Source organism: Rhineura floridana, chromosome 20, assembly GCF_030035675.1.
Source record: "Rhineura floridana isolate rRhiFlo1 chromosome 20, rRhiFlo1.hap2, whole genome shotgun sequence".
Classification (NCBI taxonomy): domain Eukaryota; kingdom Metazoa; phylum Chordata; class Lepidosauria; order Squamata; family Rhineuridae; genus Rhineura; species Rhineura floridana.
The window spans coordinates 9,200,773-9,221,907 of NC_084499.1; positions in this window are offsets into that span (position 1 = coordinate 9,200,773).

Below are 21,135 nucleotides of genomic sequence, written 5' to 3' on the forward strand. Positions count from 1 at the left end.
ACCAATTTTGTATCATCTGCAAATTTGATAAGCGTGCTCTGTACCTCCTCATCCAAGTCGTTAATACAAATGTTGAAGAGCACTGGGCCCAGGACCGAGCCCTGTGGTACCTCACTCATTACTTCCACCCAGCTTGAGAAGGAACCATTGATCCAGCGGTGGATCCACCTGATAGTTGTTCCATCCAGCCCACTTTTAGCTAGCTTGCTAATCAGAATATCATGGGGCACTTTATCAAAAGCTTTGCTGAAATCAAGATATATTATGTCCACAGCATTCCCACAGTCTACAAGGAGGTTACCCGATCAAAAAATGAGATAAGATTGGTTTGGCAGGATTTGTTCTTCATAAATCCGTGATCCATAATCACTGCATTGTTTTAAAGGTGCTTACAGATTGACTGCTTTATAATCTGCTCCAGAATTTTCCCAGGGATTGGTGTTAGGCTGACTGGTCTGTAGTTCCCCAGTTCCTCCTTTTTGCCTTTTTTGAAGATAGGGACAACATTAGTTCTCCTCCAGTCATCCTGCACTTCACCAGTCCTCCACGATTTTGCAAAGATAATAGACAGCAGTTCTGAGAGTTCTTCAGCCAGTTCCTTCAATACTCTAGGATGCAGTTTATCGGGCCCTGCCGATTTGAACTCGTTCAAAGTGATTAGGTATTCCTTGACTGTTTGTCTGTCAAGCTCAAGCTCCAGTCCTGCCCCTTCTACCTTTTCTGGGAGAAGACTGAGCCAAAGTAGGAATTGAGCACTTCTGCGTTTTCTTTGTCATCTGTTATCATTTTGCCTTCCTCATTGAGTAGCTGTGCCACCATTTCTTTTCTCTGTCTTTTACTATGGGCATACCTGAAGAAAGCTTTTTTGTTGCTTTTAGCATCCCTCGCTAACCTCAGCTCATTCTCAGCTTTAGCCTTCCTGTCACCATCCCTGCAATTCTGTGATAGCTGCCTGTACTCTTTCTTTATTTTTTCCTAGTATAACTTTAATATAAAGGATAGACAGCTTTTTTTAAAAAGCGACACATAGAGTAAGAGAAGCTCTTGAAAAATGAATGAATAAAACAGATGGAGAAGAGCCTTCAGCAATGGGTATATGGATGGGGGGGGATGCCAGACAGTGATAGTTGGCATGAGAATAACAGCATCAGAAATGTGTCCCCGATCTCATGAAATACCAGAGTGTGTGTGATATTGGAAGGCTCCTTTGTATCCTGGAAACAAGTGGAACCTGTAACAAAATGTCACAGTGTACCATTTTCCTGTCCAGTGCTCCAGCCAGCCATATCCCCCTCCAAGATATTCCATTTCATTCCTCCTCTCAACCCATTTACAGTTCTCTATGCCCCGCCCGTAAGAGTCAGTCATCATTCCTGGTCACTGAGCATTCTTGGTTCTATTTGAGCTGTTTTGAGAGCTCCCAATCTACCTTTTTGTTAAAACACCTGTTGTTCCTTTACAAAAAGTGGGGTTCCTCCCAAGCCTACTGATATCTCCCTCATGTGTGTGGGATGGTGCTATTTCTGGATACATAAGGATTGGCACTCACTTCTGAATTTTGGAAATAGAGGGAATGCTGCCAATACAGACTACATTCAGACTCTCTCCCTTTGGATGTGATATGCTAATGAATCCCGGCGCAATACCCTGTCTGAACCCCGAGGATCCCTTGATGGTGATTTCTCCCTGTGGAATCCTTCTCCAATACTTCTGGTACAACAAGAGTTAAGAGGTGCTAGGAGCAGAAGAAGACAGAGGGATTGAGAGAATGAAACTTTCCACCTTTTGTGGCAGCAGCATGTAAATAGCATTTTGCAAAACAGTCATTTATCAGTGAGATTATGGAATCTGTTTGAAGATTCCCCAGGAGAACATAGTGGAGAGATGGCTTGTATGAAACCTAACAAGAGGCTCGGCATAACACACCAGGCTCCATGTAGGCAGGAACGCTTGCAGAGAATTAAATCCACACTGGAAATGTTAATAGATGCAGACACATGTTCGTGTTTGTTAAGCACTTCTTCGTTTTCATTTTTTTTCATGCTCAGGATGCTGTTAAAATGTTTGCCCCCTTCCTTGCCAAATCTCCAGGGACTGCTGCCCTCAATCCTTCCCTCTCATTCAGTAGCTGTGATCATTTACATGTCCTTCTGTTTGTTGTTGTCTTGGTGGGGTTACTTTTTAACGCACCTCAGATTGAGGAAAGGAAAAATAGGCTGGAAAAGGCTCCTGGTTGGGTTTTGAATGGGTTCTATTTTCAGATGATGGAGAGATTTGATTCAATTCACATTTGAAAGCAAGCTGACCTAATTCACACTTTCTGACACAATGGGTTGCATTCAGCTAAGTCCTACCCAGGGTAGACCTGTTGAAATCCATGAACCTAAGTTAGTCACTTCTGTTAACTTCAATGGGTAGGTAGGATTATCATTGAATAGCGCTCAATGTGTAAACTGAAAAACAGTCAAAATTCACAAGACTCTGAATTTTGCAATGCCATGTGTGAAAAAGTGCATATATTAGTAGAAATAGCATACACAAAAGCAGTATATTGGGGAAACTGCTTTGCAAAACTTTGTATATTAGGAGAAATTCACTGATGGGTTTTCATTTTTTTAATTGCAAAATGTGGAAATGTGGAGATCTGAGTTTAAGATTGGAAAGAAATGGAGATAAACTGAAATGGACAGATTTGGCCATCTCTACCCCAAAGTTTTGTTGTTTAACCCACTACAGCCTCCAATAGCATTCCAAGATCCCAGTGCTGTCAAGGGCCTACCCATGTAATGAGCTTTAGGTAAAAATGATGGTTCATGTCCTTAAGCTTTGTAATTTTTATTCTGGTATGCTACAGCACCCATAAATGGTCTCAGTAAATATTCCTTTTAAAATTAAAATGCACAAGAGACTGTCTACTCCTCCTGCTCAGTTTCTATTTCCACTGCTTTGGCCTCTCCTGTGTTGAACATTCCCCCAACTTGCCCACATTTCATTGGATGCCAGCACTGGACACCCATCCTTCCTTCCATTCCAAACACCGGAGAGGTGCAAGGAGCTTCTCTCTCTCTGAGCAAGCAGGGCAGTGGTTGATGGAGATGCATTTTTCCCATTGATGGGGCAGCTGAATGGGGGTGGGGTCTTGTTAATGGTATAAGCCAAAACAGAGAGGTGAGAATGATCCCCAAATAGCCCCAATTCAACTTGTAATTAGGAGTTGTAGTACATAGCCTGCTGGGGTGTGGCCCTCCGGAGATGCCTGTCCATGCTGATCCTTGAAGTTGTTGAGATGCTAGAAGGGCCATAGCTCAGGAGTAGAGCAATCTGCTTTACATTCAGAACATCCCAAGTTCAATACCTGGCATCTCCAGGTACAACTGGGAATATTCCCTACATGAAACCCTGGAGAGCCAATGTCAGCCATTGCAGCCAATTCTGAGCTAGATTATCTGACTTGGTATAAGGCAGGTGCCTATGTTCCTTTCATTTCATTTGGTTCTTTGGGGAAGGCATGTAGCTGATTGGCAGAGTATCTGCTTTAGATGCAGAAGGCCCCAGCTTCAGTCCTCAGAATCTCTAAGTAGGACTGGGAAAGGCCCCTGCCCCAAATTCTGGAGAGCCACTGACAGTTAGCGTAGGCAAAGGTGAACTAGTTAGACCAATGGCCTGACTTGATATAAGGCAGCTTCTTATGTTCTGGAAGATACATTTGCTGCATTGGGCTTAAAGCAGTGCATTATATGGATGTGAGCTTTTTTAGTTCAGCTTTAGCTTGTGTCTGTCAGCGATTAATTGCCACTCTTCTTCCCTTCTGCCTGATAACACCTTTATAACCCAGATGCATAGGTTCCTTGTTCTCAAAATGCCAAGTCAAACAGTACAAAATGTGGTGGTCTGCATAAATTATACACACACACACACACATTTTATATGGCTGCTTTTTATGTGTAGCATATGTTTTCTTAAATCTTTCTCAGCAATCATAACAACTAGAAACTAACATTTTTTAAAAAAATGAAGAAGAAAAAGTGAGCAGAATGTCATATTTTGCATCTGATTCCAATGTCAGTGATGGTGTAACAATATCATGCCAAGAATACACATGGACTTCCTTAATACCTAAAGGAATTTGCATTCTAATCCATCCACTTTTGTATTTGTAGTTTCCTGGCAACTCTTTCTCCACTAGCATCTCTGATGCAATCAACTGTTTCCTCCATATGCTCCTGGACAACTATCACATTTGTATCATGAGCAAATCAGCCTTCGCACTGTAAGAATCCTTCCTAATGAGATTTCATCCACCCTTACCAGTAGCTGGTGTTGAGTCTCTTGTATACCTAAACTTTCACAAGCATGCTGACGTGTCCACATAGAAGAATCAGGTCACACTACATTGCCACTGGATGTTTAATTACTCCCCCTACACACAAACACACAGCCATCACTCCAGTTTCCCTGCCCTTCTCCTCCTTGGCCTCTACATAGCAGGAAAAACACCAGCTGTTATCTGTTTGCCTGCCTGCCGTGCCTGAACCACATTGTCAACAATTGGCTAAGCTACTGTGAAACCACTGAATGTTTATGAAAATGTCAACTGCCAAGGCAAAAAGCTCAAAGAACGCTGGATAATAATAATAGGTGACTTAGGTATATAGCACTTTCCTGTAGAGATGTGGTGGGAATTTGGAGGAAGCCAATTCTGATGGAGAATCACCCAATCCGCACCTTCTCAAACAATGTGTGTACTGACTTGGCTGTCCGTTCTGGAACCTGCACACTGCTGGATTCCCAATTGTGGAAGAGTTCATAAGAGGGCCACCTGTAGAGATAGAAGGATTTTGCTTCTCTCAGTTTCTCATTTCCCCCCAATCCTAAATGCAGTTCTCCACATTTCTGCAGCAATTTGAAGTTATTGGGTTTTTAAAATAAAATAAAAAAAATCCTGATGAAAATTCTTCAGCATTTTAGTGTAAATTTCTACTGAGTACATTTTTGTATGCAATTTTGGCTAAGCGCTTTCTCCTAACATAATGTATTTTTGTTTACTAATACATTCATTTATATGCACACTTCCCCCTAATTTATGCATTTTTGTAAATATTCTTTGGTTGGAGAACTACATTACAAAATCCGGAGAAGTGTGAATTTTGAAGGGTGGCTGAGTTTTGGTTCTTGTATTGTTTTGGAAAGTGCAGATTTGGTGGATTTGCTTTTAAATGTAAACTGAACCAAACACCTCCCCTATTCCTAGCCCCCTGTCTTCTGTTGCTTGCATTTTCAAAGGTAATCACAGCCACCTACAAGCAGAGCCTTAGGAATGCCACGTTGCCCCTCCCATACAATTCCTCCCCCAAAGAGTGATGACACACCATTGTTATGTCACTCACTGGGAGATTTGCTCTATGTTTTCATTTTGTGTTAGCTTTTTTAAAGCAAGAAAGAGAAGAAAAACAGGCAGCCCTCGTGTGGGTAGGGTTTTAAAATTTAAAAACAACTTTTCTTTCTGTTAATAGTTTGTTTAGAATTTGTGCTGATTCCTCCTCGAACAGGACTTCTCAAACGTTTTTCCCCCATGGATGACTTGAAAATAGCTCAGAATCTTGGCAGACCACTTATTGATGTTTCTGCCTGTCGTAGCAAGTGTGATGTGCTGTGCTAGAAGCTGTATGGTGTTAAATTTAATTTTTATTGTTTCTTTTATTTCTTATATATTTTATTGTATGCCACAGAATTCAAAGAAAGCATATTGTAAGAAATAACAGAAAAAAAATTAACATTCAATTTAAAATCAATATTGTTGTATAATGTTGTATGTTGCTTGGAGACCCTGGGGTAACAAGCAACTATTAAATCTTATAATAATATCATGAATACAAATATTTAATTGAGTGGATCTGCCCATCTCCCATCTTCAACCATCAATCCACATACATGCCACAGGCCTCCTGAATGAAACTCATGGACTGCTAGTGGTCCACGGACCACAGTTTGGGTAGAATCATAGAATCATAGAGTTGGAAGGGGCCTTGTAGGCCATCGAGTCCAATCCCCTGCTCACAGCAGGAAATCCACAGCTAGAGCATCTCCCGCGGATAGCTGTCCAGCCTCTGCTTGAAGACATCCAGCAAAGGGGATCCCACCACCTCCCTAGGCAGTCAGTTCCATTGCCGAACCGCTCTTACTGTCAAGAAGTTCCTTCTAATATCCAATCTGAATCTATGCTCCTGCAACTTAAAACCAGTAGACCTAGTCCTACCCTCAGGGGCAGCAGAGAACAAATCTGTACCCTCCTCTATGTGACAGTCCTTCAGGTACTTAAAGAGTGCAATCATATCACCCCTCAGCCTTCTCTTCACCAGACTGAACATGCCAAGTTCCTTCAACCTTTCCTCATAAAACTTGTTCTCCATACCGGCTATCATCCTTGTCGCCCTCTTCTGAACCCGCTCTAACTTGTCTATATCTTTCTTAAAATGAGGTGCCCAGAACTGAATGCAGTATTCCAGATGAGGCCTGACCAATGCAGAATATAGTGGGACTATTACTTCCCTCAACCTGGAAACTATAGCTCTGTTTATGCAGCCCAAAACTGCGTTTGCCTTTTTTGCCACAGCATCACACTGCTGGGTCATGTTCAACTTGCGATCCACTACAATTCCAAGGTCTTTCTCACATGCACTACTGCTAAGCTGGGTATTTCCAAACTTCATAAGGCTTCCCTCCACCCCATCATCTAAGTCATTGATAAAAATGTTGAAGAGTATCGGCCCCAGGACAGAACCCTGTGGCACTCCACTCGAGACCTCCTTCCAGTCCGAAGCAGAGCCACCGACGACCACTCTTTGAGTACGGTTTTCCAACCAGTTGTGAATCCACCTGACAGTATTTCCATGTAGTCCGCATTTGACGAGTTTGCTAATCAAAAGGTCGTGGGGGACTTTGTCAGACGCCTTGCTGAAATCTAGTTAGATGACATCTACAGCATTTCCACCATCTACTAAGCTAGTGACCCGATCAAAAAAAGAGATGAGATTAGTTTGACAGGATTTTTTCTTGACAAACCCATGCTGGCTCCTTCTAATCACAGCATTGTCATCTAGATAGTTGCCAATGGACTCTTTTATTATCCGTTCTAATATCTTTCCCAGTATTGAAGTCAGACTGACCGGGCTGTAATTTCCCAGATCTTCTTTTTTTACCCTTTTAAAAGAGCGGGACGACGTTTGCCCGTCTCTAATCCTCCGGCACCTCTCCCATTCTCCAGGATTTCTCAAAGATGATGGCAAGAGGTTCCGAGAGTACATCCGCAAGTTCCTTCAATACTCTGGGATGCAGTTCATCCAGCCCTGGAGATTTGAACTCATTTAGGTTAACTAGGTATTTCCTGACTATCTCCTTATCAATCTCGAACTGCAGTCCCGACCCCTTCCTGAGATTGCTACCGATGCAAGGTTGCACACTGTTCCCTTTTTGGGAGAAAACGGAGGCAAAATAGGTGTTGAGCAGTTCTGCCTTTTCCTTGTTATCTGTTAACATTTTGCCATCCTCATTGAGCAGCAGTCCCACTGTTTCCTTGGTCTTTCTCTTGCTTCGAACATATCTGAAAAACCCCTTTTTGTTGTTCCTCGCTTCCCTCGCCAGCCTTGGCTCATTCTGGGTTTTAGCTTTCCTTACGCTATTCCTGCAAGCCCGAGCTGCTCGTCGGTACTCTTCCTTGCTGATGCGTCCTTCCTTCCATTCTTTATACATGCTCTTTTTTACTTTTACCTCCTCCACCAGTCTTACGTGTAGCCACATTGGCTTTTTCCAATGTCTTCCATTTTTCTTCCTCTTTGGAATTGTTTGCGATTGCGCTTTTTGTAATACGTTCTTCATGAACTCCCATGCTTCTTGGGCTCCTTTTTTCTTTAGTCTATCTAGCCATGGGATCCTACCCATCATTTCCCTGAGCTTGCTAAAATCGGCTTTCCTGAAATCCAAGGTCCATATTTGACTATATTCTTCTTTGGCTTTCCCCAGAATCCCGAATTCCAGCATTACATGGTCACTTTCCCCCAAGGTACCGACCGCTTTAATTCCCGTGACCAATTCGTCCGTGTTACTTAAGATCAGGTCCAGGATTGCCGATCCCCTTGTTCCTTCTTCTACTTTTTGAAAGAGGAAATTATCAGCAAGGCCCATCAGGAATTTGTTAGAGGCTTTGTGCTTCGCAGAGTTTGTCTCCCAGCAGATATCCAGGTAGTTGAAGTCCCCCATCACTACTACTTCTTGCCTCCTTGAGATTTCAGAGATTTGTTTGAGAAAGGCCTCGTCTACCACCTCTTCTTGGCCAGGGGGTCTGTAGTAGACACCTACTACCATGTCAGTTTTATTTGTTTCTCCATTTATTTTTACCTAAATGGTCTCTATCGGACCACTTTGTTCGCTCTCTTGGATTTCCATAGAGGTGTATTTGTCTTTGACGTATAACACTACTCCCCCTCCTCTGCCCTAGAAAATCTGCACAGAAGCAAGACAGGTTTGGGGGCATTACCCTAGTCCCATGCAAAACAAGGACTAGCCAAAATTTGATCTTGGCTCCATCTCAACTTTTCTGTGTTCAAAGCACACTACATGCATCTAATTTTATTGATTGATTATATCCCACCCTTTCTCCCAGTAGAAGTACAGGGCGACAAGGATTAGTTGTAATCTTTGCAACAATCCTGTAAACAGGGATGGGAGAGAAATTTGATTTGACTAAAGGCAAACCTATCTTGCACTTTCCAAAATAGTACACAAATTGTACTACAAATAAATACCATTGTTTGTTGGGCAATTTGTGGTCTTTCATGTGGGCATTTTTTTTTCTTTAGAGACTTTTTTGAACCTGTAATCCCTCCCACATCATCACTGGAGGAATACAGAATTGACTCATCGTAAGGGCAAATGCATCATCTAACAAACATCTCCATATACCCATCTGATGCCCAGGTGGGATGGGTTGTTCTAAAATATGCTCCAGATTGCATCTGACATGTGCAATAACTAATCTCTCCTCCTCCTCCCCTTTATAATCATCATAGAAGCTTGGCAATAAAGATGGATTTCTTAATTTCCATTTCTTCTCACTTTCTCTTTTAATTGCTGTCACGTGTAAATTAATTTCAGCTTGAAAAGCTTCAACCAGATCCTGTCAGTGTCTGCCTTGCCTAAAGGCCACAGTAGAGGATAATCCCCAAATGCAGTCCTTGCCTTTTTAGATTTCTTTCTTGTTTCAAATTCTTTAGTTTAAAGTACCCTTATTGCATCACCCAGTAGACCAATTCACAAGACAAAAAGATGGGAGGTCACCTGTAGTCAATCAAGATGAAGCTGCGACCCAAGACAGTTATACAATATCTAAAACAGAGATGAGGAACCTGTGGCCCTCCAGATGTTGTTGGACTGCAACCACCATCATTTCCAGCCAGCATGCCCAACAACAACATGTTATAGTCCAACAACACCTGGAAGGTCACAGGTCCTGGTCATCTTGTCCCCAATGCTATTTAACATCTATATGAAGCTTTTGGGAGTAGTCATCAGGAGATTTGGGGCAAGGTGTCAGTAGTATGCTGATGATACCCAGCTCTATTTCTCTGTAACATCTGAATCGGGAGAGGCCATGCAAGCCCTGGACTGGTGCCTGGACTCAGTGGTAGGCTGGATGAGGGCCAATAAACTGAGTGTGAAACCTAGCAAGATGGAAGAGCTGTGGGTTGGTGGTTCCTGGGTTCTGATAATTGGTCAATTGCCTGCTTTGAATGGGTTGTACTTCCTCTGAAAGAGCAGGTTCATAGTCTGGAGGTGCTCCTGGATTCTTCTGAACTGCAACTCTCATCAGCCCCAGTAAGCATGGCCAATGATGACTGGAGTTGTAGTTTAGCAATATCTGGAGGGCCAAAGGTTCCCTACATCTGATCTAACTATCACTTTGCATGCCCAGAGGTCAGCTACCGGATTCTAGAAGGCCAGGCTGTGAGCTGCAGAGCCTAGAATGGTTGGGAGATTGTTCTGTAACCCCCTTGAATTTTCTCAGAGGGGGGAACATTTTATTTTAAAATGAAGTCAGATAAGCAATAAGGTTTGACACCAGCTGTGCTAATTACTGTAGCTTTTATTCAGATACCAGATTTTATTCAACATTACATTAAGGCCCTTCAGACCAGACAATACTTTACCCGTCTTCAGTTATAGAGGGAGGCCCTCTTGCCCATAGTATTGCAGGGAAAGGGGTCTCCTATGGGTCTGTCCAGAAGCCCTCCCTAGGCCTTCACAGAGTTTGCCCATAAGACACCTCGAATACTGGCCTATAGGTGCCACTACTACATCACAGGATATTCTCCAGTTTTTTACTACTTGAGTTATTTGCATAGACGCAACATGGCCAGGTGGTGCTTACCATCTCCTGTCTACTTCAAGGGGAAAGCAATCTTGTTGAATGAGTCATACTCTAATCTTGTGGCAAGTAACCTAATCAAGGTTGCCTGACCTCCCATGAGACAGTTCATAGTGCAGTCTGAAGCTAAAACACAGCTATGCACTTCAGACCCCCAAAGGGGGCTACAAATGGGGCATTAAAGGGATATATTGATGCATTCCACATATTAACATTAAACAATGTCCTTTTACAATACAGAGGTCTTGCCACACATGCCTGGAGCCAGTTCTACCGTTAGGCAGAGCGAGGAGGCTGATTTGGGATCTCATGAAAGGGCAAAAAAATGTTAGTGAATTAAGTTCTTATAATTGTGTTTGATTGCCAGGGAGAGGGGGAGTTGCTTGTGGAATGTTCAGCCTTAGATGCCATAATATCTTGATTAGGCTTGTACTTTGACTTGGGGGGCACCATTTACTGCCCCACCTTATGCAGCAAAATTTCTGGGGTTGGGCCTTATTGGAAGCTTCCTACAAGCCATGTCCATGAATTATGTCAGCACCACACCTGGTTTCGTGCATTCTGGAGGCTTTTAGACATGCATTAACGAGATACAGGGAAGGACCTGTTTACATAGCACACAGTTAAACTCTGGAACTCATTGCCAAAAGATGTAGTGATGACCACACACTTGGATGAGCTTTGAAAGGGTGTATTGACAGATTTGTGGAGGTAGTAGCCATGATGGCTGTGCCCTGCCTTTGGTATCGAAGGTGTTATGTCTCTGAACACCAGTTGTTAAGAATCGCAAGCAGGAAGAATGATATTGTACTCAAGTCCTGCTTATGGACTTCCCATAGGCATCTGGTTGGCCATTGTGAGTTGCCTTCATGCCTTGCTTAGTAGACTCCCTGGAGGCATCTTGTTGACCACTGTAGAAAACAGGATGCTGGACTAGATAAGTATTTGTGTCCTCATGAACAGTATGGGCATAACACTTTAGGGAACCTGCCCAAACCTAACAATTGATCCCAGTGGCTCCAGCATACCAGGAGTGAATTTTGACAGCATCCCTAATTGTAGATGACATTTCCCATCTGCCATTTGTACAATGGCAAAAAATACTTTCCCCAGAATAGCCAGAATAGGGTAGGCAACAGAGAGACCCAGATCAAATAGATTTCCTTACATATCTTGTCCGGCCGTCCTTGCATCCTGGTTTGGAAACAAAGGTAATGGGAACAGATGCAGTCAACTGAGTTGCAATTGCATAGACTTCACCCAGAAAAGAAAAGAAAGTGCCTGTGTGTTGTAGCTGTAAGGCTTGTGGGGGATGTAGCAAATCAGAGTTCGCACAAAATGAACATATGGAGTTGCAGTCAACTAAGTTCTGCTCAGACCAGACCTATTGAAATTAATGGATCTAAGTTAATCATGTCCATTATTTTCAATTGGTGTGTGTTGAATAAGACTAGCATTGGATGCAACCCATTGTTATTTGTTCCATCATCCAGTACTCTGTCATCTAACAGTAAGTTACCATGTGGATGAAGTTCTTGAACACACAAATGACCTTCACTGGAGGTAGGGTGGGGGGAGGACACTAAGTCAAAAAAATTCTAATGGGCAAGCACAGCCAACTAAACACGTTTCCCCCCTCCAACTCCATTTTTGACCTCTTGTACCTTGTCCAAAAGGGGAAGTTGCTGTAAGTTCTGATATTACTTTCAACTGAGTTTCTATCAGTTTGTTATCTCATAACACCATTAAGCTTTGTACATAAATTAACTGGTGTACTAATTTCAGTTACAGTTTTGAGTGTGTTTTTCTCTGTGGTCGTGCTTTGCTCTTTGTTGTGACGGGCTGCTGCTAAGCAAATTGAACCAGGATTTAAGGATCCAATGAAGGTTGACACATAGACCAGAATTTGGTATGGTGTGCATGAGCCCTGATTAAACCCCCTGATTACCACACATCAGCTTTCAGATATATGAGAGACTAACTTGTATTGCTCTTCAAGGTTCTAATAATAATAATAATTTAAAAAATTGAATAGGAGAGTAGCTTTCTAGTTACCAAACCATAATATTCTAATGTTCAGCAATTGCTGAATGAATTAAAATAGTGTGACTGTCATGCAGTAGAGGGGCAGTGGCACTTAACCTGACTTTCTGCCACAGGTGTCATTGCAGTTTACCAGGAGGGAAAAAGGGAAGAACACTTGCTTTGCTGGTGCATTTGCACAGTACAAATGTGTCAGCAAAGCAAGTCTGCACCACAACAACCTCTCCACCTCCCTCCTGGCAAGCTGCAACGAGGCCGATAATGGGAGGTCAGGTTAGCACCACTGACAGCTACTGCCGGTACACTAATCCCTGGATTGTGAGAGGTCTGAGGGATGCCACCTTGGTGTTGGTTTCCTTGACATGAAGGGCATTGCAGACTGGTGGCATTTCAGTGGTATAAGGCTTATTTACACACACACACAGGCAGAGCATGAGATGAAAAGCTCACAGCATTAACTCTCCAACAGATCCAACCATTTCATTGGATTCTGCCCAGAGTGAGTCAGCTCTTTTTCCCAGCTCCACTCTTTTATCCTTTTATTCTCTTTCAGGACATGGTTAAATACAAACAACTGGAATAAATAAATACATAATGGAGATAGAAACAGACTACATCCCACCGTAGTGGGGAAAGCTGTGACCCCATGAGCCATGTGCCTGCTCAGTGTGCTGTCCAGCTTCAAGGCCTTGGATTAGGGTTCTTAATCTTTCAACCAGACTGTCCTTCAAATAAAGGACACCCTCAAATAGCAGCCCTCTTCTCTGTCCAGGACTGTAAAGGACACACTTTTGCCTCCACAGTTTCAAATCGAACTGTGCGGGCAAAGGACAGCTCCTTGAAAGTTTGGACTAAAACCCGGAATGGATTCCACTGCTCCACTGACATGGAGCAACCAGCTGCCCCTGCGTGCATTCCATTTCCCATCAAGATTATGTGTGAGCATGTGGTGTGTTACCAATGCAATGCAGGAGCACATCGATAGAACTCATGGGGGGGGTGAAGAACGAAACCTGGGAAATCTGCTTATCCCTAAAGCTCCTGATTTGTTGGAGGAATTTAAGCAGAGGATGGACAGCCATCTCTCAGTGATGTAAGATTTCTACCCTGAGGAGGGGGTTGCACTAGAACACCTTCAAGCCCCCTTTTCACCCAGTGGTCGCTGGTGGCCATTGGAACTGGTAGGGCAGAAGGCAGGGAGGCCAACAGGAAGTGGATCCAGAGCAAATCACAGATGGAGCCAATTAATTCTAGTTTCCCCCCCATCCTCCTCCTTGTTGAGTAATGCTATAATAGCAACACTGAGAGTACGGAGGAAGGAGGTCACAGCTGATGCCACCCCTTGGCTGGTTGTGAATAAGAAGCAGGCTGGTGGGGGCTGGCTAAGAGCAGACTGAGGTTGGTGAAGCAGTACCCCATTCACCCATAAGGACTAGCCTCTACTACGTTCACTTCTAAAATCCCATGATTCTATGCTAAGGGAGAAAGTGAGGCTTGGGCTGCATTCACACCATACATTTAAAATGTTGTATTCCACTTTAAACACTAATGACTTCCACCAAAGAATTGCTGGAAGTTTAATTTGATTAGGGTGTTGAGAGTTGTTAGAAGACCCTGATTCCTCTCACAGAGCTATAATTCCCAGAGCAGTTTAACAATCAATCCCTCTTCCCAGAGAACTCTGGGCAATGTCACTCTGTGAGGAAAACAGGGTCTCCTAACAATTCTCAATGCCCTTAACAGACTACACTTCCTAGGATTCTTTTGGGGAAGCTATGACTGTTTAAAATGGAACAATAGCACTTTACATGTGTGGTGTGTATGCAGCTTTTGTTACAAGGAGCCCTCCTAGGGAAACAGCACAACTGGCAGACATTTCAGTGCTGACTGTAGCTACTAGGCTTGAGTTTGGGTTAGACCAGGCTCAAGTCAGAGTTGCATTCTCTCTCTCTCTCTCTCTCTCTCTCTCTCTCACACACACACACACACACACACACACACACACACACACACACACAAACACACACACACACCCCTTTCCTTTCACGGATGACTCTGATGCTGTGGGCCCTTTTAATAGGGTTGCATGTAAAGCTCCCAGTCAGCCAGTTGGCATCTTTTCAAATGAGCTGTTGAATGGCAAATGTGCAGATACGCGGGGATAAAATGAGCTCGTCTTATTGATTTTCTAAACCAATATGGCACTGGCGCCGCATCTCCATGCCATTTGCCTCCTCTGCCAGAAGGCATTTGCGCCCCTTCCATCATTTTAATTAGACATTACACCTGACACAAATGCCGACTTGATTAACCTTAAAGGAGCTGGAAGAGGTCCTTCCAATCGTTAACATGGGGCCCCTGACATATTATGGCTCACACTTAACATGTCCTATTGCACAAACTCCCCTTTTCCTTGCCTCGTTCGCTGTAGCTGCCACGCGGTCTTTTAGCATCTACCGAGAGCTGTTTTACGAGACTTTCCCCCCATAATAAAGCAATAAAGGAGAGATTAAGAGAGAAACGGCTCTAGAATGGCAGGCGATGCATTTTAATGTTTACGTAAAATGTACCTTTTCAGCAGTGTTTTTGGAGACAAAATTGTCCTCAGGTGCCTGAGTTTTTAGAGCAGGTCTCCATTTCCTTCCTAGCCCCAAAGGCTTCCACAGAATCAGCTGAATTGGAATAACCTCCCCAGTTTTTACCCCCCCCAACCGTCTTTCCCTCCTTCCCTCCCTCTTTCTCTTAACTGGAGATAAAGACATGGAAGGCAAGAGAACCAGTTCATAGTAGTTGAGCTCTTGGGAGTTAACCGAAGAAGAGCCCTGCTCGATCATGCCAAAGGCCCATTCAGTCCAGCTTTCTGTTCTCACAGGGCCCAATGAGATGCCTTCTGGAAGCCCACAAGCAGGACTTGAACACTACAGTGCTGTCCCCATTTGTGATTCTCAGCTATTGGTATTCTGAGGCATATTGCCTCCAACAGTGGCCATTGACAGTCACCTGTCCCAGGTGGTGGTCTGAAGGTACATGAGGCCAGCTCCCTGCTGAAGCTAAGCAGGGTCTGGTCTGGTCAGTGCCTGGATGGGAGACCTCCTGGGAACCATATGTAAGCCAGCTTGGGTTTCTATCATGAAAAGAAAGGTGGGGCATAAATGTAATAAATAATAAATAAATCCTCCATGTCTTGTCTAATCCTCTTTTCAAGCCATCTATGCACTGTGTGAAGACCTTTTTCTTTTGTTTGTCCCAAATCTTCGAACATTCAGCTTCATTGGATGGCCCTGAGTTCTAGTGTTATGAGAGGGGAACAAAAAAACCATCTCCCTATCTGCTTCATACCATGCATAATCAGATAGGGTCATCTTTGTTGGGGCTGCCTTCCAACATCCAGCTTCTTTGCGTAAGTGTGAATTCTAGGTGAAAGAGCATTTGCAGAAACAATGCCAAGGGACAGGAGGATTCACAAATGGCTCTGAAAGCAGTGATTCAAAGGTTCTTTTGAAGCCATGTAGTGAGCAGGGGGCAAGAGGAAGCTGATTTCAAGCAGTAATTTGGAGAGCATCTAGAGGACTTTGCATGGATTGCAGTGTCAGAGGGGAGTTTGCCTTGAATCCATGGTGCCTAGTCCATGAAATGTTTATTGGTGCTCACTGCTAGAGGACTCTGTAGATATGCATGTCTGTACGCTGGTAAAAGCAAAGAGAATCTTGTTTAAGCCATTACATACAATGACATCAGAACTGAACATCAGGAGTGAACCTACAGAATGAACTCTATTTTGTACCAAGTATAGGGAGGTACAGATCAGTTGATGTCACTTTCACATGTGTGCATTGATAACATTCCATTCTGTTTCTACATTAATCCGTGCTTTAACACAACCCACAAAAATGCATGTGTATGTGTGTGTGTATTTCTGAATGTATTTTCTCACAGAAGATGCATTTCTAAATGTATTTTCTGTGAAAAGACACATTTCTAAATGTGCTTTTTCTCAAAAAATATGCATTGTAAATGCATATTGGCTTGTTTCCTTGTGAGCCAAGACTACATTGCAAAATTCATAGATGTGTAAACTCCAAAGTAGGGTAAATCCAAAGTGGATCAGGTCAGTGCATTGTGGAGTTCTTGGTCATTGTGTTTGGATTTCACAAAAACTGAAGGCAGGGTGTCCAAGGGTATAATTCCCTTCTGGGCAACATTCAGGGGGGGGCAATGACATTGGTACATTGGGCCAAAGGCAAAAATGGGTGGAGCAATGAATGTTAATTTTATTGTTCAGTAGATTAGCTTCTACTGTACAATAAAATTAACATTCATTGCTCCAGGCATTTTTTCCATTGGCCCAATGTAAAGCTGGTATAGCACAGTGTGGAGGAGATCCTGGCTGGGAGTCCAGAGTCTGTGAGTTCAAATCCCTGCTCGTGTCTCCTGGGTGTCAAGGGCCATCTAAAGATCACCCCCACAGTGAGTGGCTCAGGGGTTACGTGCCCTGCCTCCTGTGCAGCCGTAGGCAAGCTGCAGAGTCCCAAGGAGCCCAGTTGCCCCCCAGCTGGCAGTTACAGACAAGAAAGGGGCTGGCTTGTGCAGCTGTGGCAAGCTGAGCAGGCCCCAGCCAACTGGGGAGGACTAGCCTCAGAGGGAGGCAATGGTAAACCCCTTCTGAATATCACTTACAATGAAAACTCTATTCATAGGGTAGCCATAAGTCGAGATCGACTTGAAGGCAGTCCATTTCCATTTCCAGATTAGCTTCTACAGCAGGGATGGAGAACCTCCAGCCTATGGGTCTAATTTGGCTTGGCATGGATCTCAATTTGGCCTATGACTCCACCAAACCATGCCCACGTGCCCCACATCTGACATCATATATGATGATCATATATGATGTCAGGTGTGGAGTAGGTAGAGAGATGGCTAGATAAGCTGTGCAACGAAGCTTCTCCTTGGGGTAATAAGATGCAGCAGTTTCAAGCCTGCTGATCAGCAATGCTTTAAAACACCATGGGGAAGGGCTGTTGCTCAGTAGCAGAGCATCTGCCTTGCATGCAGAAGGTCCCAGGTTCAATCCCCATCATCTCCAGGTAGGGCTGGGAGACTCCCTATTTGAAACTCTGGAGAGCCTCTGCCAGTCAGTGTAGATAGTACTGAGCCAGATGGACAAATGGTCTGACTCCATATAAGGCAGCTCCCTATGTTCATGCAGGGCTCTTTGCAAGTGTAGTGCTTTGAATCCCCAGTGATCACCACCTCATCATTGTGATGATCCTGATGATCCTCACCTCTCTCTCTTATCTTCCATTGAGGTAGGCAAGGAGCATTATCCGAGTTCAAGGACACATGCCAGCCAGGCCAAACACTAAAAGAGGGTGCAAAGCAGGGCCAGTCAGAGGTGTGGCTCTGTGTGTATGGTTTTGGAAGAGTTTCAAGGGCCAGACAGAATCACCTGGAGGGCCACATTTGGCCTATGTACCTGAGGTTCTCCACCCCTGATCTAAGCCTTCTTCAGTTGCTGCATTTATGATTAAGTAAGACAGAGAGAGAGAGAGAGAGAAGGGGGGCAGTGGACATGAGCATGCTAACCCTGTCACCATCCAGTGTGTGGAAAGGAAGCTGCTGAAGTGGGGAGTCTTCTGCACTCATGGGGTCTCCTCACACATTTTAGAACCCTGGAAAATGCGTGAAGGAGGCTTGATGGGCACAGAAGTGTTTCTAATGCTGCTTCTCACAAGCTTACTTGACTGTGAATATAATACCTAAGAGGGCTCTAATTCCTCAGACGTCTGTTAAAGGCCCATAGCTCAATGGAAGAACATCTGCTTTGCACGCAGAAGGTCCCAGGTTTTGATTCTTGGCATCTCCCAGTAGGGCTCCAAGACAGCCCTCCTTGAAATCCTGGAGAGCTTCTGCCAGTGTAGTGTAGTCAGTGTAGACAATACTAAGCTTCCTTGCTAGTTTTTATCAGCCATGAAGGACAAGGGTCAAGAGCACAAGTGGTTGCCCAAACTGAGCCAAGCACCTTGTCCACGTCCTCAAGCCCTACCAACTGAAACTCATCCAGTACAACAAGCCTAGATTGTGCTCTGGACGCATCATGAGATTCATCTGCCCATGAACTAACCCGGATCCTACATTCTGCATCTGAGGCCCTTCTTTGTATGCCTTCTCCGAGCAAGGTACGGAGGGTGGCAACACGAGAACAGGCCTTCTCGGTGGTGGCTCCACACTTGCTGAACACTCTGCCCAGAGTGGCACTCCTGGCACCATCATGATCTATCTTTAAGTGCCAGGCAAAAATATTCCTCTTTTGATGTGGTAACCCCTTTTAGGGAGTGGTTTGTTCTACTGTCTTATCCATGAATTGTGTTTTTTTAACTTTTTAGTCTGGTTAGTTTTATATTGGTTTTAATATTTTTATTGTATATTTCTTTGGGTTCATTTCTATGAAGAAAAGTGACGAATCAATTTAATAAATAAACTAAGTAGTAAATAAGCTAGATAGACCTGTGGTCAGATTCAATAGAAGGCAGCTTTCTGAATGCCTATAAACACCCCTAACACACACACACACTCTCTCTCTCTCTCTCTCTCTCTCTCTCTCTCTCTCTCTCTCACACACACACACACACACACACACACACACACACATACACACACACACGCACGCACGCACACTCCATTGTCCTGCTTTCCACATTGCCAGCTTCATAATTAGAGTCTGCAACCTCTGAGTTTCTCCTCCAACAGAGGAAGAGCTAAAAATACAACCCCTGCAGGTATCTATTCAACTTCTATTTCTGTATGATTATATTTCCCCCTTTCTTTTCTTTTCCTTTTTTATCCACAAAGCAATTGAAGAAGAAGGTGGTGGAAACGCTGTGACAAAGCAGAACACGGCCATGTAGTTCATATTTATTTATTTATTTAACTTATTGACCTATCATTCATCAGCTTTCTCGTTAGGGTTCCCAATGGAAGGTAGAGTTTTGACCAAGAGGGCTTTTGTGTACTCTTGATAACTTCCCCCCCCATCCCCTGGTTGGTAGCGAGATCTTCTCTATGGTTCTCCAAAAGAAAGTGGTACAACTGCAGCTGCTGTGGGTCCTGAAAGAGCCCTTGGAAGTTCCTGTGTCCTTTTGGCTAATGGAGATGCTGGTCAGCAAGAGTCACGATGCATGGCAAGAACAAAAGATTTCTAGTAATTCCCTCCAAAGTATTCCACTAAGTGTTGGTCCACATATATGAATGTTCATAGTTTTGCTATGCTTAATTAAAAAAAAAAAAATTAGAACTACAGAGTTGGAAAGGACCTCAAAGGTCATTTTGTTCTACCCCCTGCCAATGAAGGAAATCCTCGGCTAAAGTCTCCAATAGGGGGGCATCCAGCCTCTGCTTAAAGACAACCAATGAAGAAGACTCCACCACCTTCTGAGGCAATCTGTTTCACTGTCAGCACCTCATACCATCAGAGAGTTCTTCCTATTTAGCTCAACCCCTTTTCTCTTGTAGTTTGAACCCACTTTCAGTCTCCGGCACCTCCAAGTAAGATTGGGAAATATCCCTGCTTGAAACTGCAGAGAGCCGCTGCCAGTCAGTGTAGACAATACTGAGCTAGATGGATGAATGGCTTGAATTAAACATACAGGCAAGTGGAGGAGAAGGAGAGGCACGTCTTCTTCTCCGTTCCTTCCCAACTGCATGAATGTGAAAGTCCCCCCCCCAATTAATTTGGGACTCAGATCCTTCTGGGTTGCATCAGGGCCACTCTAAAGCAGTGGATCAGATCAAGGAGTGTGCATGCAGAATACACCATATATATATATATATATATATATATATATAGGGATCCAGAGCAAGCTTGAGTGCAGTTCTGTTTGTTGCTTTCAAAACTGTCTTATCTTTATATATATATTATAAATATAAACACGTACACATTTGCGTTGGTGGTTTATAAATATTCAAATAAAATAAGCTTCTAAACAGTTCACAGGATAAAACTCCACTTGTCTTATTATGCTGTTTTGTCTTATATTATTGTTCGCTGCCTTGGAACCTGTGTCAAAAGGTGGGATTTAAATCCAAGGATATATCAAATCAATCAATCACTTTTAAAAAAAAGTCATTTCATTGCGGTTAACAACCTGCTGCCTCCGTCCGGTAGAGTGTTTTGATGCCGCGGTTTGGGGCGTTGTCTGTCATGCTTATGTATCAGAGTGAGAAGTGTAGATTGGATAAAGCCCTCTCCATGGATACACACATCCGATCTGTGTATCTGTCATGCTGCATCCAGATCCGCACGGAGAGGATTTACATAACAAAGGTGAGGAACGAACTGATTGGATATGGTGATTCATGCTTCACAGCTGAAAGGGTTAGCAGGATAGTCAGGAGGTAACTGCGCCAGAGAAAGGACAGATGGAAAGGAGGAGGGAAGTGAAATGTTGACAATCCCTCAATTGCTGGGAACCCTGATCTGATTTGCATGGGTACCCAGGTATAGAAATCCAGAATAAGCTTAACGGTACCAGTGAGCTGAATACCACAAAGACTCAAAAAACATGCTCTTCAAAGTTCTATGGAGAGGAAAGGTTTCAAGTGCTGCCTCTTAGAAGCCGGTATAATGATGAGCCTTGGACAATGCGCCCAGCAATCTCCCCTACCTCATATGAAGC